This window comes from Pongo abelii, chromosome 14 (genome assembly GCF_028885655.2).
Source record: "Pongo abelii isolate AG06213 chromosome 14, NHGRI_mPonAbe1-v2.0_pri, whole genome shotgun sequence".
NCBI classification, from domain to species: domain Eukaryota; kingdom Metazoa; phylum Chordata; class Mammalia; order Primates; family Hominidae; genus Pongo; species Pongo abelii.
Genome location: NC_071999.2, coordinates 72,086,855 through 72,113,234, shown reverse-complemented (window position 1 = coordinate 72,113,234; position 26,380 = coordinate 72,086,855). Strand labels below are relative to the sequence as shown.

Genomic DNA, 26,380 nt, shown 5'->3' with positions numbered 1-26,380 from the left:
TTTGCAAATTGGAGCAAGGTTCCCACAAAAGTTAGGCTCCTACCTTCCCACAGAAAGTGGAAAAAAAAATGCTTTCTCTCTTGACGATCTTTACATTTCAAAGAGATGTTCCTAGGTTCTTGAGAAAGACATCCCTGAGCCATTAAGCTGACAGAAGGCCTATCTCGAGAGGCCTATATAGTTTTCAAAAAAATGTGTGTGTTTGTGTGTGTGTGTGTGTACTTATTTTAGAGAGGGAAAAGAAAAAGGACTTACAATTTTAAGTTTTTTTTTTTTTTTTTTGAGTAAATGCTCTAAGAAAAAGAAGGAGAGGAGTAGCTCTTCCGTTACTTTCAACATTAATCCTCTTATTTGTCATTTTAATTTGTCCTTAAATGATCAAAGCTGCAATCATTTATTTAATCAACACTGTGGAATACTGTGCAGCCATAAAAAGGAACAAGATTATGTCCTTTGCACGGGCATGGATGAAGCTGGAAGCCATTATCCTCTGCAAACTAATTCGGGAACAGAAAACCAAATACTACATGTTCTCATTTATAAGTTGGAGCTGAACAATGAGAACACAACAGGGAGGGGAACAACACACACTGGGACCTGATGGAGGAGGGTGGGGAGAGCATTAGGAAAAATAGCTAATGCATTCTGGACTTAATAACTAGGTAATGGGTTGACAGGTGTAGCAAACCACCATGGCACATGTTTACCTTTTTAACAAACCTGTACATCCTGCACATGTATCCCAGAACTTAAAATAAAATAAAATAACAAACAAAAAGTAACCTGATGTTACCTTAATTTTGGCTATCATAATCAATTATAATCTGGGCTCATCAATATTTTTATATTCAAAACCTGTTTATTTTTCTTCAAGTAAGACATTGGAGTGGTAGTTGCACGTTTCTTTCACAGAAATTTTCCATCTGGATGATTTTTCACAGGGCCATGGCTGGAGGTTTTCTTTGCTTTTTGCCTTTGATTCGAAAGATGATGTTCAAATGTTGTGGCTGGCTAAATAGAATATTGTTCTCCTGAAAATGTTATGGATATTTTTTCATCTCTGTGCCCTCATATAACACATTTCTTAGTCATATTATTCTGACTTCAGAAAATATTCTGTCCCAATGCATCACTTCTAAATTAGCTTAACTTTAGCAAAGCTCTATTTCCAAATAGATATTTTGTGTAGTCCTGTGGTATGTTGTATTAAAAAACAGTAACTGTGTCACTTATGCCATATCACATGTTGTCCAAAACACCATTCCTGAAAAAACTAATGATTAAAGACTATAAAAAAACTTTATATGTAATATTAACCTCTTCATGCTCCAAATTCTGATGGGTACTGTCTACGCATTCTACAGATGTGTAGAAGAATTTGATGTCATGTTGAAGAAAATTATTAACAAAGTACAACAAATTACAAATCAAATTCATCCTTTGAAAAATTATTTATTCTGTTTGGTTTTCAAATACAAACATATATTTAAAAATAAAACAAAAGCAAAGATTTTCCCCTTCCTGCTTCAAAAAGAATGTTTTCCACAGATATTTGTAATTAGACTATTAACTAATGCTTTTGAGGTATTGGAAAAATAGATATTCTAGCTCTATGACCATTGTCAAAAATTTTTCTCCTATAAGAAAAACAACCATGTATTTTAATGTTTTCTCCTTGTTACAAATTATTTTTATATACAGAATAATATATACTCAGTCATAAAGCAACATCACTTACAAATATGGTGACATCTTTATTCAGCTTTAGACTACTGTATCCACATGAAAACCACTTTCTAGGGGAAGAATATATAATCATAGAAAATCTATTCCATATCTACTTTTCCTGAATTTATTTTTAAAAATTCATATATCAATTCATCGCATTCCATGTCTTCCAGCCATATCATGATAATTTGTTTCTGATACAACAGTGAAAATCTAGCTCTGATTAATTCAACACCATTAAAATTGCCTTACAAAATGACAAAAGAAATAGTCCTCGGAAGATGCTCTTCAATCAAGCATCTATATGTAAACATTGGATGCATATAAGCACTGCATCTAATCATATACCAAAAATGTACCATGGAATTTTATCAGCTCTTAACAAATATTTCCAAATTTAGATAAAATTACAGAACCATTGATAGAGATTTGAGGATTCATTGTCCACCATATTCTTCAGATTGTGTCTTTTCTTGGGCCTTTGTTGTTGCTGTCATCCTTAACCTTCAGGTGGAGTGGAAAATAAATGTCCAAATAATGCTTATTTTGTATTTAAGATCATAGAAAATCAACTATATGAAAATGTTTTTTTAGTTTTAAATTTTTCCTCTGACATTAAATTATATCTATCCTAAACATTTTACTTACTAAACATTTTCACGTAAAGTAATCTTAACCCCTGAAGAAACAACTATTGCTATAACTTCTTTTATTCTGGTCATTTTCTCCTTGTTCTATTCTTTTGAACTGTTTGTTTGTCACCTTCCTACACTAATATTACAGAAAGTTAATCTGCATTTGCCTTACAATAGACAACATAGATAAAATGAGAAAAGGTTCAAACAAACCAGTTATAGTAAAAACCACATGTATCTGGAATAAAACACTATAAAATCCTCAATTCATGGAATTTCTCTTCTACACTTGATTTTTAGAAGTAAGAGAAAAATCACAGAAAATAAAGGTAAACTAGATTGTTTTTGAGAAGCACTGTATGTTCCTGCTGTCAATGTAGATTAAGTTAATTTCTTTTGCTTTTAATGTCTTGAGCCAAAGATATATCAAATTTCAGTAGTACTGCACTCTGAAAAGTTCTGAACCATCAATTAACTATTAAATATTGAGGCAGGAAAGCATTAAATAGAATATTTTAGACCCTTTCTTCCTTTCTTCCCCTCTCTCATTGGAAGCTTGATACTGATCTCTGAGTTAACAAGGGCAGGGGATTGATCATGTATCCTGCCCAGAATTCTGGTTAACTGAAATTGTGTTCTATTTTAATGTTACTGTTTTGTTGAACACAAAGCACTGCTTGGTTGATTGAACCTTGCCTTTTCTTAATGATGAATTTAGTCCAATCACTCTCAGGTTATAAAAAAGGCCTCTATCTTATTGTATTTATTTGTACTTCATTATATTGATAAGTACTACTACAGAGAGGCTCACATCACATTTATACCCCCTGAAAGTCTCTCTGAGTGATGTAGAATTCATTAAACAGTTGACCTCACATAAGCAGCAGATGTTTTCAATTTTCTTCCTTTCTTGTCATATTTTCAGTGGATACTTTTCTATCAAGATTAATCATGAGAACACACTTTGTTTACTTGTAATGTTATAATGTAATGTTTAAATTATGCAGATAATTTAATATTCTAAATTATTTTATCATCTTGTTTTCCTTGCAGTATGAGGCCCCCTTCACACCCTGCAACACTTTATATTAAGATAACTAAACTCTCAGAATTTTATACTGTTTCAGTATTTTAAATCCTGTAACCATTGCAGAGGTTTTTTTTACTGGCTTATTCAAAATTCATTGTTGTCAGATAATTACAAATTAAAATATGTTCTAGGCCAATTGTTATTCTGTCTGAGTCAACTCATCTTTCCTTGAAGCTTAAATCATAGCTGATCATTACTTGTTACATGCTAATTGATTTCTGTTTAATTTGGCTGCTTTCTGTATTGCAGTAAATCACACTACTCCATAAGACTCCTAAAGTGAGATTTTTGCTCTTAGTTTTTTTTTTTTTGTTTTTTTTTAGATAGTTACCATCTATGTGTAAATTTTGGTTTATATTGGCTTAATTTTCCATACTGCTATACCTTTAATTGATTTATCTTAAGATAAATGCAGTATTAGAAAAATCTAGATTTGAAGGAGAAATATATTTTATTTAGATCATGTATTTACAAAATATTGGCATGAAAACAGCTGCATAAAGTGTATGAGATTCTGTGTAACCCAATATATCACTGGTTTATTATGTGCAAAACAATAAACTAGGTCTAATATCAAAATTATTCAAAGACAATAATTGAATTATGAATTGATGCCTCCTTTGGGATATTAATACAAAATTCCCATAGAACGTTTTAACTGAAACAAATATAGAAAACAAACTTCAGTTTTGTTATTATAGACTAACATTAACTTGAAATATTAAATAATAAAGAAGAAGTGAAGTACATGTTTTTAAACATCAAGTAAAGATTGTCTAGAGTCTTGTTGTAATTCTGTATTTCTTTTAAAATCATATTTTTACAGAACCACATGTTTTGGGTTTATTTGGATACTGATATTTAAAAGAAAGAAAACTTTGTGTTAAATTATATATGCTATTATGTTATATATTTAATGAAAGAAGAGAATAAATCAATATGAGGAAATAAATGGGGAAATAGAGCTATATATAAAGAAAATAGAAATTTTTTAAATCTAGGGAGTTAAAGACGTGCACTTACTCTTTTGTACTTAGTTTTAGGATTTCTGAGTGTGAGCTAGAAAAGTGAATTTTAAGAAACATTGTTTTCAACCTATACTGTACCTGTGCAATAAATATCAAAAGCAAACACTGAGAACAAGTTTCAACAAACAGTTGTATGTTCCAATTAGCTTAACTTCCAGTCATTTTCTGAAAATGGTAAACATAGATTAGATCTATATTTCCTTGAAAGGACCCTCATTCTCTGCTAAATAGCATGTGGATTTTTTGTCCCAGAAAGTTATTATTTTATATTCAGAATCTAATTTTCACTTGGTTGTGTACCAACCAATTCATAGTTTAACATGAACTTAGATAACTTTGAAAAAGACTTTGTCTCATGTTTATTATATTTAATATCTTTAGAATATTAGTTGGAGTTATTAATCATGTTAAGAGCTTTTTATAAACTTAAGAATTTCTTATCAAAGCCTCAGTATGAACATTATCTCATGGTACTTAAATTATCACTCTGGAATACAATTGCCATCAATTTTGTTTGGTTGATTGGTTAGTTTAAATCATACTAACCTATATAAATCTATAAAAATAGGAAAACTTAAAACAACATATATAAATGTATAAAAATAGGAAACCTTAAAACAACATGAAACAAATTTACATGATATCTATGGGAACAGACTGAGAATTAATTTTGTTAGGGTTCTCCGTATTTTTCCCGTTAGATGATGAAACTTTGTGTGCACAAAATCCATAACACTCTGCTTTTATTTTGGCCAATAAGGCATGCCAATTGGTTCATGACATGACATAATATATTGGATTCTGCCTTCTTATTAAATCATACTTTTAAAAAAATTATACTTTTATAGAACCACATGGAGTAATTTGAATAATAATATTTAAAAGAAAAAAATTCTTCTTATTAATATCTGTGTGAAATTTCTGCAGTCACATAATCTCACCAGATATAAAGTTATTTCATTTAACTATAATATGTATTCTCAAACTTTTAATTTCTTAAATTAGAGAACTTTTCAATCAAGTGCAGTATTATTTGGAATATAAAACAGCTGTTGTAGTTGAAAATAGGATAAGAGACCCAGAGTTCAGCCTGTTGCTCACCCCGGCAGGATTCATCGCAGCTCCCACATCACCAGCATCCCTACCTCTCCAAATAACTCGCAGGCACTTAGGAGCCTTGAGGGATCAATGGAACTCTGGTTTTCAAGTTATGCTATCTTATATGACTATCCCATATAGCTATTTTGTAATTAATATTTTAATATTCATGAGATTCCGCTCTATACTTTTAAATTACATTTTATTTTCTTTACTGATCCACAATAATTGTGTATATTTATTGGGTACAGGGCAAGGTTTTGCTACATATAAAATACAGCGATCAGATCAGGGTAATTAGCATATTCATCATCATAAATACTTATTGAATGTTGAAAACATTCAATATCCTCCTTCAAGCTATATTAAACTAAATGATGTATTTTTGTTACCTATAGTCATCGTAAGGTGGTATCAAACACTGGTATTAATTCCTTTTATCTAGCTGACAATTTCGTTGTGACTGAAGAGCTCTCAGAGATGATTGCTTTCTTTCAAGTGCACTGGCTCTTTCTAATCTGTAAATACAAGTATGATTAGAAGTTATGTAGGTATAGAAACATTTTATTTATAAGGCATACATACAGTAACTCTTCAATTAGTTGGGTTTAAAGAATAGGACATATTTAATTTTCTTTTGGAACTAGGTGAGTGATAACCAACTACTAAAGCAACATTTTGGCTTAGGTAAAAGGGAACATTTTATATAACAGAAGCATCTGAAAATAACAAAAGTCAAATGGAAAATGGGAAATCCTTCAGAAATATTGATTACTAAGGGACTTAAAAGTTCACTTTTTTCTGTTCTTTTTTTTGTAAAAAAATGAAATTTTTAAGAAGTTCTCATAATAATGGAGTTGTAATTCCCCTGAAAAAATAGAATTTTTATCTGTAGTTTTTTTTTTAACTTCAACACACTGTCTGCATTAGAATCCCAAGCCATGCAATTACATGGCATATATCATACTGTCAGCTATATTGCATTTCATGAATTATCTTCAAGAAAAGAACTTGTTTAACAGCTTTAAATGTAATCCTCAGGAATTTTATCCTGAATGTCTTTCTCCAGTGAACATAGAAATGAATGACAAGGTATAATAGATTGTAGGGCAAAAAAATTATTTAGAAATTTCCTTGTGCACTGATTTTAATTTTATTTAAATTTTCAACAGTTTAAATAAACATATGAAGTGTGCATATATGTGTGTGTGTGTGTATATATATATATATATATGAGGTTCTCTCCTTTGAGTGCAAAATAAAATAAAAAGTAATAACAGTAAAAAGCCGATGGGCAAAAATTGATTCATAAATGAGATGGTGGCATTCATCTCAACGCTCTTATTGGAAACCTAAATCTCAGTAAATTTGTAGCCTAAGGATACAATGGGCTTAAAGGATTTCTGTCTCTGAAGAAAAATTAGAAGGCCTTTGAGGTAAGGTAAATGGAAAAGGTTGTTTGGGCAAATCTGGAGCTCTAGCACTATTAAATGTTAAGCACCATCAGGGGGTATCTCCGTCATTAACAAGAGTGGCATGTGGGAGATTGTTTCAAGCAGGAGAAAAATTATAGATGTCTATGTGAAGGTGGTCCAATGCCACAGGGAAATTCTGTCAAGCAAGAAATGATTTTTTACAAACTTATTGTAAAGAAAAAGTGAAGAGGTTATGGTCAGTTTTTCTCTTCCTTTACCCAGTCTCCCAGAATATCAAAGAACAAGATAGCTGCAAGAGGGAGGGAGCAGCAGAGATAACTTAGAGGTGAGCGACATTCAACCAAAAACATGAGGTCCACTAAACATGTGAAAGTTCATGGATTATTATCCTCCACCTGTTTAGCATTCTTGATTCTTTGGGCAATATTTTATTTGGTTTGAAAGTTAGTTTCATGAATGATTTTATAATCTCCAAAACTTTCTTTTTTTTTTTTTAATAATGCTGCAAGTTCACTTCTGCTGTATTGCTGAACCATTCATTCCCATGAAAAAAGATCATTTAGGAAGTGATTCAGGAAGTCTACCTCTGACGATCTTAGAAACCTGGACCCCACATACACACAGAGTACTGTATTTTCGGGCAGCTACTTTCACGTAGCACTAGGCCATCCATCTGCCAATTCTGATAAATAACTGGGGTTGAGAGCTCCAAAAACAGACATTGATGTTCTCCTAGCTGGAAGTATGTAGTGATGACAGCAGCTAAATAAATTTCATGGTTACTGAGGGTGGTTTACCTTTAGAGTGCTAACACAACATTGCCTTCAGATTTTCTTTATATAATTGCTCAGAAGATGGTAGCTAATGAAGATGAGAACTAAGATCTTTTTTTTTCTATTTAATATGACGTTCTTTTTGTTTGTATGTTTGTGTCAACCAAAGACTTGATTTATACCATAGTCTTTCTGTTTTGTTTTGTTTTGTTTGAGACAGGGTCTCACTCTGTTTCCCACAGTGGAGTACAGTGGTGCAATCATGTCTCACTGTAGCCTCAACCCTCTGGGCTCAAGGGATCCTCTTACTTCAGTCGCCTGAGTAGTTGGGACTAGAGTTTTTTGCCACCATGCCCAGCTAATTTTCAAATATTTTTTGTAGAGACAAGGTCTCACTATGTTGCCCAGGCTAGTCTGGAACTCCTGGGCTCAAGTGATCTTCTTGCTTTGGCCTCCCAAAGTGCTGGTATTACCATGCCTAGCTAATGGGTGCCATACTCACTGTGATAATATATTAATTTTATTTTCATTTTTCCTGCTAATAAGTTACATTCATATGGTCAGGGAATTAGTAGTGTTTCAGTCAATAAAATCTACTTACTTTTACAACAACAAAAGTGTTGATACTCATGATGAGATAAGAGGTTGTTTAAAATCTATTTTTAGAAATAACAGATTATGTTAACCAGGAACTTTGAATTTATTTCCACGTTTGCCACCTAAAATTTTAAGTCATGAGGATATTGTGTAATAATAGTATTACAGTAGGGTTTTTTGATGTGTCAATATTTTGCAACTCCTCTTGTCTAGTGGTGAAATATATTTCACCACACAATCCATCTAGGAGTGTCATTTCCCTTCCTTGGGCCAATTATGTGTTAACAAATGTGGTGTCAGCAGAGGCTTGAAAAGTGTTTTCACATTGGATTTTGCTCTGTTTGTTGCTGTGAACCTTGAGACTTCTGTACCAAGTAGCCTGGGCTAGCCTCCTGGAGGAAGAGTGCCCCAACCATTCTAACCATACCAGCTGAACCCAGATCTCATCTGATCTTGCTGCAAAGGCAAACAGGTGCACACTCAGATCTTTTCTCAGGAATGCATATGATGTCACATCATTACTTTCTTCCAAAAACCATTGCTTGGATTGAAAATTAGAATCAATTAAAATAAACAATCTATAATTTAATTTCTAAATTTTAAATTTTAGTTAATGTATCTCTGTGTTTGTGTGTGTGTGTGTGTGTGTGTGCATCTATTTATAGCATTACTTTGGATCACTGATTATTTTGTTTTGCAAATATTGTGTCATTAATCTGTCATTATGCTGATACTTTCCCTACTTTTAATTTATTTATACTCATTTCTCCCTGAATCTATTGAATAATCTAAATAAAGCTATTAAGCCATCATTTAGTTAACAAGGATATCCTCTGACTCTCAGTTGTGAATGCTTTCCCTTGCTCCTGTCTCATAGCTAGAGCTTTTAAACAAGGTCTTTGTTTGATGTGGGTCGAAATGGAGCAAGCTTATCTCACAGAGATATAATGTGCTAACCCAATAGTCTTGACCCAAGATAAATCACTCATTTAATAGGCTCTGCTTGAAATGCAGAGGGTTGACCACAAAAGACCACTTTTTATCTCTTTGTCTTAGGTCAAAACTGAAGCTGAATTTGTTGGTCATATATTCTTATTCTAAGATCATTTGTTCACCTCTACACACCACAATACAGTCCAATGTAATTGCTAGTCCTTTAAAAGAGAAGAAAAGAAGAAGAAGAAGAAAAAAAAAAGACCAGTGTCATCACAGGCCACTCCCGAGGTTCTCTGACAGAATAAGTGAGGTTATCATCAAGTTTTCTGCCTAGTGTTAGTATCATTAGATTTTCATTTTATGACAATGCAACTATTTTTAAGATTAATGAATAGTGGGGAATGTGTTAAAGGATCTGATTTCTGAAATATTTTTTAAGTTCTTAAATGAAGAGATAAAATATTTTTAAAGCAACATATTTTACTTTAAAAAAATAGATTGATAAGGCAAGAAGGAGACTTGATGAATCTCACTTATTCAGGAGGTTTGCTCAGGAATGCAGAAATAAGAATCTGTTAAAAAATAAGGGGAGATATACATTTACATTAATTTTAATTGCATCAGATTTTTTGAGGGGGGATGGTAAAGGTACTAGCTATATTGAAAAACTACCTAACTAGTTTCAATTTCTCACAGATAATCAAAACTTTATATAGTACAAAGAGAATTTTCTATTTTTATGTGTCTCATACAGGAAATAAAAATTCTCTTCAGAAAAATAATGCATGTATGCATTTAATAAAATAAATAAATGCATACACCACAGGTCACATACCTATGATATCTTAAAAGTACTTTCTTACCATCCAATTTCCTACTCAATATTTTGTAGTTGTTGGTGCACTCTCTGAATATGAACCCCCATACCTCCGTCCCTCAAATTTCTAATTCCACCCTACCCCCCCACCCCCAATCATATGCCTTTGTTTCTACAAACAATTTTCTGTAACTGGGATGACCGTATCACTTTCCTTACATAACAGATTTTTTTAAATCTACATTTTAAATACCACCTTCTTTTCACAGTGTTCTTTGCTTATTGCTAGTTTCAATTAAACTCTTCCCCCATATTCTTAAGAAAGGTGCCCCTTAGCACTTAAAAAACTGCCTCCGATTTCCATCATGAGCCTCTACAGGCCAAAAAACTATATTTCATTCCTTCCTTTATCAACTACCATTCCTTGTATATATTTGGAGTTAAATAAATGCTGTTTGACTTACTAGTGATAGATTTTGACAGCCTTTAATATGATGAAGACTATTGTAAAAGTATTTAAATTATATTTTTCTAGAGTTAGAAATGATCTAGAAAAATATACATTTGGGTTTAAATAAATGTTATAGTAGCATAATGAATCCATTGATCCTGAAGTAACTGAAACTTAAATGAATCACCTATTTAAGGATTGTGTGGTGACAGTATCTAATGTTTATCAACTTTGTTCAATATTTTAACAACTTTAGGAAACTTGTAAGCAAAATAAAATGCCTAGGTTGTTGTTAGCAGTAAAATTTAGTGTCAATCTTGGAATTGGTGCTTTTGTGAGAAATTCTGTACTCAGTGATTAATTCTGTACTCAAAAATGATTCTGTTGAGTATATATTTTATTCGGATTGCTTTGAGATACTGCACTGTGATTCAGTGCATTCTATTAATATGATATAAAACTGTAAGATATAGTTCATAAGGTGATCGTATCCCTTTTCCTTAACCACAAATTTCTACTCTATCTAATAACTGAATCACAACCCTTTGATAAACTAAAGAATTAGCCAGGTGTTTTTAGTTCCTTGCAAAGCCATTGACTCAAATCAAACACAACATACTACTTGCCTGGGTTCTCTCAAACAATCAAAGTGTCCGCAATGGGTTTGGAAGTAATCTTACTTGTGAGGTGTAGGTTTTGGGCTTCTTACATGAGAGAAAACATACACAAAGCAGGAAAGGCCAAATTATAGTTTGACTATGTAAGTGGTAACATCAGCTCACAACATCTGTATAACCTACATGTAGTGAGCTGCAGATTAAAAAAATGATATAGTATTTCTGTTGGCCATCATTTTAAATTCTTGGAACAGTTAGCAAGAAGTTATATTTCTCTGTTCCAGAAAATGAAGAAACAAAAAACCTTCTTATAAAAATTATGTTTGTTTCACAGTGGAAGTAGCATTCTTAGGCTTTTCCATGAAGCCTTTCTGACCTAAACAGCATAATTTCTTGCTAAACAGAGAACATGATTAAATAGAGCAAGAAATGGCAAACTATTTCAAAGAGTTTTGTTCTTTTTTTTTTTTCTTTGAGAAGGAGTCTCACTCTGTCGCCCAGGCTGGAGTGCAGTGGCGTGATCTCGACTCACTGTAACTTCCACCCCCGGGGTTCAAGTGGCGCTCCTGCCTCAGCCTCCCAAGTAGCTGGGACTATAGGCGCGTCCCCCAACTCCCGGCCAATTTTTTGTATTTTTAGTAGAGACAGGGTTTCACTGTGTTAGCCAGGATGGTCTCAATCTCCTGACCTCGTGATCCACCCGCCTTGGCCTCCCGAAGTGCTGGGATTACAGGTGTGAGCCACCACACCCAGCCTAAGAGTTTTATTCTTAAACATTGAGTAGATAATCAAGTGGTAAGAAATTATAATCGAGTAAGTTAAAATGAACATGATGTTGTAGGCAGGTGACCTTTATGCATATATTTATTTTATTAAATGTATATATGCCTTTTTTTCCTGAAGAGGATATTCATTTCTTTAATCACGTTATGCAAATAGTTCATGACGCCAAAATGAACCAATGCATTAAAAAAAAAATGCACATACAATTTCAAGAGCATTCTTATACCCATGTGTGGGTCTTATTTAGAAGAGGACAAAATGTAAATGAGGTCTAAAAGACTACTAAACGTGGTAGAGGGGTTCAGATAAAAGGAGGAATCTAAACCACATGACAGATAATCACGTGTTTGGGTGGAGAGTAAATAGAGGATTTGTATTCATGATTTCAAATGTAGTTGTCTATTTATTGTTTATCCCTCCATACTATTTAGGTAGTGTTGACCAAAGAGTCATAGTTTGACAAGACACTGGACTTCATAGTACCTTCAGCATTGGAAATGCTTATGAAATATAATCTAAAGTAATTACACCAAATGTGGGAGTTCACACAAGGATATCTTTCATATAAAGAAATGTTAAAAGAACAAGGCTCTCTTGAAGTAGCAAATATCAGTCAGCTCGTTGATATTTTATCTGTTTTATTTATTTATTTATTCATTTGTTTGAGACAGAGTCTCACTCTGTCACCCAGCTGGAGTGCAGTGGCGTGATCTTGGCTCACTGCAACCTCCACCTCCCAGGCTCAGGTGATCCTCCTGCCTCTGCCTCCCAAGTAGCTGGGACTACAGGTGTACACCACCACACGAGGCTAATTTTTGTATTTTTTGTAGAGAAAGGGTTTTGCCATGTTTTCCAGGCTGGTGTTGAACTCCTGACCTCAATTGATCCTCCTGCCTTGACCTCCCAAAGTGCTGGGATTATAGGCCACCACGCCTGACATTATTTTATCTTTAATGTGAAATGAATAGCTTTTTGAGATGAGTGAAGTATCAGGATAATTACTTAAATGACTTAACAACATTTTACCTTATCCAGATTATTCTTAGCATGGGTGCCATCTACTAAAGACATAACCAATTCTTCTAATATGGAATATAACAGTGTGAAATTCCAAAGGTAAGCCAAAATTATTATTTTTTAAGAGAACAGAATGCAATTTCTGTCATTTTTAATAAAAATAGGAATACTTTTCTATCTCATTATGATAGGTTAGGTGTGTAATGATATACGCTTTGGTCTCAAGACATTACCCAGAATGATTTCATGAAGCATGGGATTCTCACTGGCTTTCCAGAAGAAGATTTAAGTTCTAAACTGAAAAGGGACAACGACGTGAAGAGAAATAGATTAGCTGATCCTGTGTTCCATATCCATATGAATAGTCATTAAGCTGACTAGATGAGGTACATTTTTCAAGATCTAAATAGGATGACTGGTGGACGTGTAAGTTTTGTATTATTATGTAGATCTCTGAGGCACAGCTTCAAGTCGTAGGCAATTAAACCACAAAGAGACTGAAGAAAGAAATGGGGACTGCCATTGAGTTGCTTGTTTTTACAGCAGCACCTGGCACACTTCATTTCTTGGGCACACATGGATATAATTCAATTTTTGTGGATGAAATTGAAATCATTTCAGGAAATCTTAGAGTAATTAAATGATTCTGCTTCATGAGGAAAACTTTTTGTTTTTAAGTTTGAAGTAACGTACTTCCTTTTACCCATCTTTTATCTGCATTCTCCCTTCCAATGTAAGTTTGTTCTTGTGAGGAGAAGGAATAAATACTATAATTAAAAGCATCTCTGATAACATTGTACTGCAGGGAATTCACTTTTGCTGTGCATCTTCTTTGAGACAAAAAACGCACAACAGATGGTGTGTTTAATGTTAATCTCCTTATTATTCACTACCCAGTATTGCAAGAAACCTTCACATAGCAAAATATGGTCTAGTTTAATAATTATGCTATCTTAATGCATATTTTAGCTCATCCATAGAATGATACTGAGTTGCCAGTGACAATAAAGTTTTAAAGTTTTAAAACTTTGATTTGCTTTTTAAAATTTGTTGTAGTAAGCTAAAGCATTTTTCAGACATAATCTATTTACAATGTTTTGCTGTCTGGAATTCAAAAATTACCATTTAATGGTTTCTGTTTGTGACAAATGTGAGGCATTGCTTATTTTATGGTAAAGTTTAGTAGCTCTCATAGCATTTTCAAAAATGGGTATAAAGACTTTAATGTAAGAATTACAGCTTCATAAATGAAAGGATATCAGTGGAAATAAAATTTGGAGAGTCTGTAGCCTATAGATCAGAGTTGCTGACCACCACCGTGGATAGAAATAATGCCATGTTCAGCATTAAGAAGACACCCACCTCTGTAATCTTTCATAGTCACTTCTTTCTATCTTCTTCTCCTGTTCAGATTGTTCTCAGTTATTTTTGACATGAGCTTGCATGGATAGGGGAAAAATTGTCAAAATTAATGTGGCAATTATTGAGCTTATTGTCTTTTTAACAATTTTGAGACATATATTTGCTTATCATAAGATACACCCATTTAAAGTGTACATTTCTGTGGCTTTTTGAACGAAGTGCCGAATATTGTTAAATGCTAAGCTGTACAGTGTGGGGTGGTGGTGGGAAGTATTTGTCAATGGTAAGGACATCTTTTTGGGGTGATAAAAATGTTCTAAAGTTGATAGTGTTAATGACTGTACAACATTTTTATCAGCCCAGAAAGATGTCCATACCATTGACAAACCCTTCCCACACTACCCCACTCTGTATTTCTTAGCATTTGACAATATTAGGCACTTCATTCAAGGTTTAATGACTTTTTCTACACATGCATTTATGCTGATAACAGACATATACTTATTTACCAAGCATTTATTGGCAATTTCCCAGGTGCCAGACAGAATGATAGGTATCGAGGATAGAAAACTGAATATAACACTAGATCCTAGGCCTCAAACAACCTAGTAAGAAAATAATCTCAAAATAAATAGTTGTATATGCCAATAGTTCTTAGAAAAGAGACACATATTTTAACAAAGATGTTTTAAGTTGATACATAATTATAAGAGAATATATGGTTAGATTTACATGAGGTAAAGAAAATACAAAGTTTGTATACAGCTACTGTAGGAAATTATTTATTAACTTTTAATTAAAATATTCATTTACTCTAACACTAACATATTTATATTAGACTTGAATCTATAATCTTTAGAGATGTAGAGATCCTATTGCTCCTGGAAACTTAAGAGATCAAAGACATATATAAAAGAAAGGTATTTGAACATCTTCAAAAATCTTTTTATGATGTTTTGACTCTGAAAATTTTGACTCTGAAAATATTACCTGGGCTTTTGAAATTATCTCCAGTATCAGCTCACTTAATGTGCTCCAGTGAGGGGTCTTTGAAGATTACTTCTTTCTAACTTAATAGTTAAGAACACTAGTTTTGTCAAATAGATCTAAGATGAATCCTACCTTTATCATGTTTCCTTCCTTGCTACCTTTTATCCTTCTTTTTCTCCTCAAACATTTAAGAGCCTACTGTGCGCCAGACACTATTTTAGTATACTCATTTAGACAATCAAGCCACTTCAAATCTTTTTATTGGATGGGTATACATACATATGTCCAATCTAACTGACTTATGTGACCATTTTTTACTATCATTTTATTGCCACAATGATTGCGATTGATAGTTTTCTTTTACCTCTTCTTTTCCCCATCACACCATGGTATCAGATATCCAGGCTCACAGCAAAATTGTCAGCATAGAAAATCCATTTTTCTACCATTGGAATATATTTCTCATAGCAGTCATTTTCCTATTCATGTTTTTGACCTTCAACAAGTTAATGTGGCACTATTTTGTTTGGTAATAATTTAAAATTGCTTGTCCCTGTCGCAATATTTTTCCAGTTCGAAGTTTAGCATTTTGGCTGCTGATATACTTCAGTATATTTATATGAAGTCATTTTATGTAGTAGATTTTATTATCTCCATTATGGAACACTTATTTTGATTTATATATTTATATTTTAGTTGTGGCTAATGACTACTGCAAAATAAAACTAATAGGAACATCAATTTTAGGAGAAAGAGTTTCTTATTTATTATGCATGCCAAAACTACAGACAAGGCAATTAAGGAACCACGTACCTGTAGAATAGAGGGGCTTCCTTTACACATGCAATTTTTGTGGCCATTAAACAATGGAGAAAAAGTTTATTCTACAGGTCCCAGTCCTTACTGGTTGATTTATAGGTCTTCTTTATCTCATACGGCAACAAAACAAAGGCCCACATTGTGTGTCTCCAATAGGGTCAGTGATGGAATTGCAAGTTACCTTGCCTTGCAGAGATAGTAAAGATCACTCAGATGTGCAAAGATTTAAGAAGCATAAAGACTGACTGGAAATTCACAGGAAGAGGAAAGTGTCGCTAGTTGGCAAAGAACAGGGTGAACTCAATTGGCTCCCAAAATGGCTACTGAATTAATTTTCTTAGCTCATATTATGTGTCATTATGTTATAATCATTGTTTATAGCATTGTTTACACAGAAGAATAAATACAAGAAATTAGATGTCCAATGGACCATCCAAAGCCTGACTTTCTCTTTTTTCTACTTAATGCATGAACTATTGGAGACTTCAATATAGCTTCTAGTTCTGTACATTTGTTCTTTTCTTGTAAAATATGCTGGTCTGAAATCGAAGCATTTGAGATCACTGTTTTAGAAGCTGCTATCATAAGCAAAATTTCTAGTTGTTCTGTTCCCATGAGTCAAACTACAACCACTCAACAAACATGTAGGGTGCTCATCCGGGCCCTACAGCAGGCTGACTACAAGTATTTCATCCTCTCAGCCATCCTGCAGGGTGGGTAGCTACTATCGTCACTCTAAAGATGAAAAAAAATGTAGCTCATGAAACAATTTGTTTGAAGTCAGACAACGAATAACACTCAACTCAAAAGTCAGTTCTCACTGTTGAAAACTCTCACTACAGCTTCAGCCTCCCCTGAGTAGGTAAATACCACATTCAAATAGGAAGATAATATGAGGCTAGAAGGTATGACATTTTCCTTGATACTGAAGAATGTTCTAACAAATTATCTGAAAGAGTAAATTTTTCTACTTTACAAGTGTCTTCGTAATATTATATTTTTTACTTGCTTCAAGTGTCTTTATGGAGCATATTGAGTACGTTAGGGAAAATACATAAAATAAACTTTTAGATAATCTATATCATCTCTTGATAAATATATGGTATACATTTTACATAGAGACAAATATTAATTTTGATTTCAAGCTAATCACTAGTTGTGATTAAGGGACCAGAAATTAGTTTGTGATTATAGTTTTTCCACCTTTCCCTCAGCATCGGCACTTTAAGAAATAATAAATCTCTAACAGAAGTTTATCAGCTGAGCTTACAGTTATGTGTCCTATTTTTTCAACTTTTCATGCATCTGTCACTTTCTAGGTTTTAGCCAAGTTTGCTGAGCATCTGAATCCTCAGTCAAAGTGCTAAAATCTATAACTCTGAAAACCCTCTTTTAACCAATAACTAATGCTCTTCAACTCAAGTGGAACTGAAAAACTTAAGAAAATATGAAAGCAATCTCCTATCAGTAAGCCAGGCTGCTTCTATTTCAATTTGTGTGTGTTAGGGGGGCGGGGAGTGGGGTACAAAAGTAATAGAAATAAGGATATGAACTATCTATCCTATGCAGTGTATTTCTGGGCTACTGACTGACGAGGGACAATGACAAATCTCCAAAATAGGTGTCAGAGCATAACAAGCTTTCTTTCAATATAAGTATTTTGTGCTCCAAATATAGAATTCATATAATATTGATAATATAGATATTATTTTTTAATGTGATTAATGAAACAAAATTTAAATTTTAAAAATGCTCTTATTATTCACTTTGGATTCTATTATTTACTTTATAATTCCTGTTTCCGAAGTCCAGGATAGAGTTTTGTTCCTGCAAGTAATAATTCTATGCTTAAAATGAATCAATTCTGGAAATAATATTTTTTATGTGAAAATCCATCTCAATTTATATATTATTGGCAAATAGTACACATGGTAATATTTCTAATTTTAATTTCCTATATATTTATTTGTTAGTAGACTGGTTCACTGACAAAATAAATAACAATAATTCTGATCTCGTGTAACGGTAGCAAAGATTTTTAAAATAAATTTAAATTATATAATACCAGGTTATTTTTCAGTGAGATAGTTTGTCAATTACTTTTTCCATGAGGTTATGTGTTGTTTTTACTCAAGCGGTTATAATATCTTCATAATTACACGTATGTGTATACACACAGACATATATAGTTTGATATTATAGTTTTTAGTGTAAATTTATATGAAAAATAAAAATAAATATACTGCACTGATAGAAATGTTTTCCTTTGAATAAATTCACTGATGAGTTGTACCTATTTTTATTTTAATTACGCATAGAAGCGATTTCTCAATCTCCAGGCAATGTATTGCATCTAGTTTTTTTATAGCTTCTTTTCTCCCAGGATTTCATTGCACACAAGAATGGAAAATTGAAAAGGAGTGAGATTGTGGCAAAATAATTGATGTCCCTTTAGGTTTTCCCCATGAGAATGCTCCCATAATAGCTTAAGTTCCCCTATTTAGGTCTCAAAGTTTAACTTGTCAATACGTAATTATGATTCCAAAACAAAACAGATTAGTTTGTAGTTATGGTGTGAATGCTGTCATGCTGAATAAAAAAGAAGCATTGGCTAGGGGAAGTGAATGTCTCATTAGTAGTTTCTTATTTAATGATCTACCAAGGTTAAGACTCTAACTGTGAATGCTATCTTTAACAATCTTAAACAAGATTCCTCCAGAGGCCCTATAATAGCCATAAAGGTTTGAATCTATGACCTGAAATTTCATTGCTACGATCATGGACATTATAAAAAATATATATGTACACATAGCTCTGTGTGTGTCTATGTGTGTGTGTATAAAGAAGCTGGAACACCTGATCACAGAGCTACAATCTTCATTTATAATTAACATTTTTGGAATATATATTAATTTTGAAGTTTTAAAAGAATAAAACTATCAAAGAAATAAAGTGTTTATAAATGAAGACTTGATTTGAATTTATAAAATAGCTTCTAACCTCATGTTGATTATAAAAGTAAAGGCTACCTGCTTTGTACTGTTGAAGAATTTTGCCTTTCCTTTTTTTTTTTAATCTGCTGTGATGTTTTATGATAATTGATCTTTTTTATTTGGGTTAAAAATAATCCAAAGTGTCTAGCTTACATATTTTAATCTGGTGACTCTTTTGTACTATGCCTATGTGCTAATTGTAGTACAAAAACATAAAATTAACATATTTAGTAAGCAGTTACTATCCATAAGATTGCACTGAGTATTGGAGAGACATAGTTTCTTATCTCATAGGGCTTGTCTGGTAAGGAAATCACATAGCATTAATTTATAAAAACCTCACTATATTCAATCAAGAAAAAATTACAGTGTGTTTTGAGAGTGAATAAAAGAGAAACTTGATATAACGTGATATAGTTGGAGAGAGATGGTTCTGAAAATGTCTTTGAGGGAATAATATCTTAGCTAAAACGTAAAGGATGAAAAGGTATTGATGGATAAAGAGGATACCACACAGTGAGAAGAAGGAATTCTGAGGCCTAGAGGGAGGTAAAAGCAAGGCATATTTTAAAAACTAAATGAGTGCAATGTGTTTGGAGCATACTCACTGAAGAGGAAAGTGGTAGGCATGGTGTAATCTTACAGGGTCATGTGGACCTTCTAAGGCTTTTCAGCATTATTCCAAAACCAGTTAAGAACCGTTCCCAGATTTTTGAGTAGATCCTGATGGGACTAGATGTGAGGAGGATTCGGGGAATATACCAATAAAGACATCCAGATTTCTGACGTAAGCAACTGGGTGGATTATGGTGCTATTTACTGAAGTAGGAACTCTCAGAGGTATGACAGACGCTTGTGAGAAATAATAACAGGTATGTCTGTGTCAGGAACCAGAAGAAAGCTAGGACTGAAAATGTAAATATAGTATTTTCCTAACAACAACAACAACAACAACTATATATATATATATATATATATATATATATATATATGTATTTTTTTTTTTTGAGATGGAGTTCCATTCTTGTCACCCTGGCTGGAGTGCAATGGTGAGATCTCGGCTCACCACAACCTCTGCTTCCCAGGTTCAAGCACTTCTCCTGCCTCTGCCTCCTGAGTAGCTGGGATTATAGGTACACGCCACCATGCCCAGGTAATTTTTGTATTTTTAGTAGAGATGAGGTTTCACCATGTTGGCCAGGCTGGTCTCGAACTCCTGACCTCAAGTGATCTTCCCACCTCAGGCTCCCAAAGTGCTGGGATTACAGGCATGAGCCACTGCGCCCGGCCCAAAAATATCTTTGCTATTACTAGTTCATTCTTTATTTCCTGCACTGAGTTGTCACAGTGGAATTGTTTGTGGCTGAAGAAAGGCCAGCTTCTATGAAGCAGTCAAGGGCAGAAGCCACATTCCAGTTTGTTGAAGGGTGAGAATGACTGGATAGAAATTGTGAGAAATATGTCTTTTACAAGAATCACAGATGGAAAGGGAGAACAGCTCAGTAGTAAATAGACACATTGGCTTAAATAAATTATTTCTGAGGACAAATATGATTTCATCTTTTTGAAAGATGCATTAAGTGTGGGAATTCGAAGACAGAAAATAGACTGAGTTAGCAGCAAAGTATTTAGAAGACTGGAGGAATTGGGATACGGAAGACACAAGAGAAGATTAAGGAACATGCACTCCATTTTAAAGGAGCATATAAATGGAGGATGTGTGGGTAGCTTGTATATCATCAATTTAAGGTTATTTTCACCTGAAAACTTCTACTTTATTTATGTATCAGTAGACAAGATCACTTGCATGAGGAAGATGGTCTGGTTCAGTAAAGACATAGAGAGAGAGAAATGAGATTGTGGAGGCAGGGAGGCGAAACAGATTTGAGGAGACTGAAACTGGTTGGGAAAATTGGCTATGTAGAGCTTACAACAAATTGACCGGAGAACCAACATAGTTGTTGCTCATTAATATCGAGATTCAAATTAAGGCTCAGCAATATGGAGATTCAATGGCTCAACTAAGAATGTGTTGTTGAGACATTCTTGTTTTTCCCTGCAATTTATCTTTGGTAATGGTTTGCAGCTTTGCTGTAGGCAAGTAGGAAAGCAGAAAACTGAATTTATTGACAGGTAGTGTTTTCCTAGGTGATTTTGTCCAAAATGATGAGAGTAGCTAGGCCATTGACTAGAGGGATTTTATGGACATACTGTGGAATGTTAAAACTAGTAGGGGAGAGAAATAAAGCTGGAAAATATTGGTAGAAAGGAAGAAAGTAGAGGAAAAAATTAATTGAACACTCCATAATGTAAAAGAACCCGATAGTGGGATGGTTTGGGATTCCTATGTCCACATGCAAGTAATATTGACTGATAATTGCATTGCATTTCGGTTGATTTTGCACCAAAAAAAAAAACAAAACAAAAAAAAACCCAACTGCTCTCAACAAAATACCCTTAACTGACTGCAACTTGATTGCAATATAAAAAGATGTAAGTCTGTAAATTATTTTTTACTTTATAAAACATTACAAATGGACTGTCTTAACCTAGCATCTCAACCTGTGCCAGATACTATGCTAGAATCTAATGATAAATTGATGAGAAAGACACAATCTTTTCTTTCAAGAAACTCACATAGGTGACAAGGAAATCTATTTAGGAGGGTCAGGCAAAATTAAAAATAGGAGCGGATAGCTGAATTGAGTTCTAATTGATAACAAGGGATTCAGAAGGGGTTAATACATTTACCCAAGTAACAAAAGAAACAATCAACAGAGTGAAGAAACAACGTATAGAACGGTAGGAGAAAATACTTGCAGACTATCTATCCAACAAAGGATTAGTAACCAGAATATGTAAGAAATCCAAACAACTCACTAGCAAAAAAAAAAAAAAAAGAAAAGTAGGTAAATGATCCAAACAGACATTTCTCAAAAAGAGACATACAAATAGCCAACAAGTATATGAAAAAAATGTTCAACATCACTAATCATCAGAAAACTGCAAATCAAAACCATAATGGAATATCATCTGACCTCAGGTAAAATGACTATCATCAAAAAGATAAAGAGTAAATGCTGGTAAGGATGTGAAGAAAAAGGAGCTCTAGTATACTGTTGTTGGTATTGAAAATTAGTACAGCCATACTGTGGAAAACAGTATGGGGGTTTCTCACGAAACTAAAAATAGAAATACTACCAGCCTTGGAAACATCAAGAGTCCCTGCTACAAAAAGTAAAAAAATTAGCCAGGTGCAGTGGCACACGTCTGTGGTCCCAACTCCTCGGGAGTCTGAGGTGGGAGGATCTCTTGAGCCTGGGAGGGTGAGGCTGCAGTAAGCTGTGATCATGCCACCGCACTCCAGCCTGAGTGATACAGCAAGACCCTGTCTCAAGAAAAAAGAAAGAAAAAAGAAATACTACAGCTTCTAGCAATCCCACTGCTAGGTATATATCCAAGAGAAAGGAGATCAATGCCTAGAAGAGATCTGCACTCCCGTGTTTATTGCAGCAATATTCACAATAGACAAGATATACAATCAACCTAAGTGGCTATCAGTGGATGAATGGATGAAGAAAATGTGGCAAATACACATAATAGAATATTATTCAGCCATAAAAGGAATATAATCATGTCACTTGCAGCAATATGGCTGAGCCTGGAGGACATTATGTTAAGTGAAAGAAGCCAGGCCCAGAAAGACAAATATAACATGTTCTCACTTGTATGTGGGAACTAAAAAAATTGATCTCATGGAGGTAGAGAGTAGAATGGTGGTTACCAGAGGCTGGGAAGTGACTGAGGAGGAGAGGATAAAGAGAAGTCAGCTAATGGGTACAAATACACGGGTATATAAGAAGAATAAGCTTGAGTGTTTGCTAGCACACATAGTAGGGTAAATATAGTTAACAATAATTTATTGTATATTTTAAAATAGCTAGAGATTTGGAATGTTCCGAAAACAAAGAAATGATCAATGTTTGATAGTGATGGATGTCCTAATTACCCTGATTTGATTATTACACATTGTATGAATGTATCAAAATATCACATGTACCCTATAAATATGTACAATTATTATGTATCAGTAAAAAAGCTTATATGGTCAAAAAGAGTCATAAGTTTAAGAGAATTCAAGAATTCTGAGTCGAAATTATATTCCTTTCTTTTTTTTTCCATAGTGACACAATGTCTACAAAAACATATATATTTAAAAGTTAATGTTATTCCCAATTTTCTAGAACAACTACAACAAATTATAGATTTTTATATGTAATCAAACATTCATATTAGTTTAGTCATACACGATGAAACATTTATATCCAAAACCCAGCCAAAATGATCAGGAACACAATGTTGGACTGAGACTAGAAAAAGAAAAATGTTAATTTTTGCCCAAACATTTGACTATTTTGTGACCTCAGAAGAATTATTTACCCAGTCACTCTTGAGTTTCTCATTTGTAATTGCATATACAATCGACTTACTATCTCATAAGCTTTTATGCAAAATGGCTAATAAGAATAATTATACAAAAACAACAGTCTTCTAGCCGTTGAACTATCAAGTGATAATGAGGATGGTAGCCTGGAGTACACTGATCTGTAGGGCAGAAGAGGACAATTATTTCTCATGGCAACAATGTTAAAAAAAAAGAACATTAGTGCCATTTAGTTGCTATTTTTAGTCTAAATATAGCTTGCTAAGTCTTTGATAATGCCCTTATATTTTGCCATAACATTCAATCTATGGCCAGTATAATTTTCCATGTACAATTAGGTGAGCAAATCATAGGTCTGCAAATACCAAGCAAAGGGTCAATGTTTTCAAATTACAGGTATTTTGTTACTCATAAAGAGGCTTCCAGATGAATTATGATATTGTTTGATATAAAGACATAAAAATTTACAATAAATGTCTGGGAGGATCAGAATTAGATCAGAATATCTGATATAATATGTGAGTGTGCTATTTGTGTAGGATAACTTAACATGTAACAATAAATATTCTCTCATAAGAAACAAAATTAAAATGTTATTAGGCCTCATCTAATATATTTTGACAAAGCAAAAATTCTTGTTACTTTTAACCAGTAGTAAGATTTTATATCTATGCCTAGAATAGCAGGATAAAATGTTAAGAAGGTTAATTCTAAAGTAAAAATTATATATTTCTATTATTGAATAGTTCATTCAGATATTTATGCATTCTGTTCTATTTCACCTCCCTCCTCCCTTTTACGCATATGCATTATTCAGTTATACAAGCACTGAAACTTATAAAATATGTACTAGACATTAATTTTTCTCAGATTTTGAAAGCCATTTATCTTAATGTGTCCTCTAATGACAAATGAAATAAATACCTTTTTAAAATGTGTCTTACAAAAGTAACTGTCATATTTGGATTCCGTTGTTTTCAACCTCTACAATCCTGTATTCAAAATCCATTGCCTAATCTAACTACTTTGTCAAGTGAATCAATTCCCTTTTCTTTTCTAAAATCTCAGTTTTCCTTAGTTTGTGTTCACTATGCATCTTCTTCTATAAGTGATTTTTAACTGAAATGTTAATAGATATAATTGAAGATTGACATACAGTTGTAAGAAATAAGGCAGAGAGGACCCTAGTCCACTTTTCCTAGTTTACACAATGGTAACATTTTGCAAAACTGTAGTATAATATCACTGCCAGGATATTGACATTGATAAATCTCCCTATCTTATTCAGATTTCATTAGTTTTAGTTGTATTCATTTGTGTGTGTGTCTGTGTTATATTTAGTTTTACACAATTTTATCTCCTGTGTAAGTTCATGTATCCACCAAAGTAGTCAAAATGCTGAGCAGTTTCAACAACACAGGAATCTCTCATCTTCTTTCATAATCACACATACCTGTTTCCCACTGCTCTCCACATTTCCCTCCTCATCCCTAATCCATGGTAACCATAATCTGTCTTCCATTTTTTAAACTGTGTCATTTCAACAATGTTGTGTAAATGGAATCCCATAGTATTTAACCTTTTATATGGGTTTTTTTCCTTCAGTATAATCCCCTGGAGATTTGTCCAAGTGGTTGAATGTATCAATAGTTGACGCTTTTTAATTGGTGCATAGAATTCCATGGTAATAGCAGTTCTTTGAGTCATTCACTTGTTGAAAGACATTTGGACTGTTTCAAATTTTTGCCTATTAGAAATAAAGCTGCTATTTAATATTTGTGTTTACATTTTTATGTAAATCAAATAAATTTTTATTTCTTGGATAAATAACCAAGGGTATGATTGTGGAATCATACAACAATTGCAGATTTAATTTTGTAAGACTCTGAAACTAGTTTCCAGAGGCTGCGCCATTTTTATATTCCCAATACAACAGATGAGTGATCCAGCCTCTCTTCCTCCTCACCAGCATTTGGTGTTGTCTTCGATTAATACTTAATCATCCCATCTCTTATATAATGGGGTTATAATTAACCTATAAATGCGCTGAATATTCTTCATAAATAGAAACACCCTCAACCAATAAACAACCAAAATGTTCATGAATGGTAATTTGACTATACAACTTTTTGAGTATCTATAGAATGGCTTGTATGGTATCCGAAAAATTATGTTGAGGAAAAACAGCATATAATGTCATTTGTAATGATGTTACAGTACAAAGACATATAATGACACTGAAAAATATTAATGATATATTCTTAAGTGGAAAAGACTTATATAATTGTATGTATTATACACAATATATACAGAAGAAATAAGAGAACTTTCATTATGGTTAATTTTGAGTAGTGGCATTTTAGGTGAGTTTATAATTTATTTTTATTTATCTACCCTTTCTAATTGTTTTAAAATGACATTTTTGGCTGGGTGTAGTGGCTCATGCCTGTAATCCCAGAACTTTGGGAGGCCAAGGCAGGTGGATCATTTGAGGACAGGAGTTTGAGACAAGCCTGGCCAACATGGTGAAACCCCGTCTCTACTAAAAAATAAAATAAAATAAAATACAAAAATTAGCTGGGCGTGGTGGCACATGCCTGTAGTCCCAGCTACTAGGGAGGCTAAGGCAAGATAATTGCTTGAACTCAAGAAGTGGAGGTTGCAGTGAGTTGAGATCGTGCCACTGCACTCTAGCCTGGGTGAGAGAGTGAGACCCTCTCTCAAAAAAAAAAAAAAAAAGACATGTTTCCAAGAACAGAAGGCTAA

General features: G+C 33.3%; 1 protein-coding gene and 1 long non-coding RNA gene across 4 annotated transcripts in view; one reads left to right on the top strand and one right to left on the bottom strand.

The window, feature by feature from the left end:
* Positions 1 to 26,380, top strand: part of PCDH9 (protocadherin 9) — a 942,795-nt gene that overhangs the window by 649,600 nt on the left and 266,815 nt on the right. The gene's annotated exons all lie outside the window — the stretch shown is intronic.
* Positions 1,443 to 14,622, bottom strand: LOC129049554 (uncharacterized). Its single transcript, XR_008512729.2, has 3 exons — positions 14,369 to 14,622; positions 5,972 to 6,097; positions 1,443 to 2,232 (listed from the first exon to the last, which is right to left on the bottom strand). It is a non-coding gene; the product is annotated as an uncharacterized LOC129049554 (long non-coding RNA).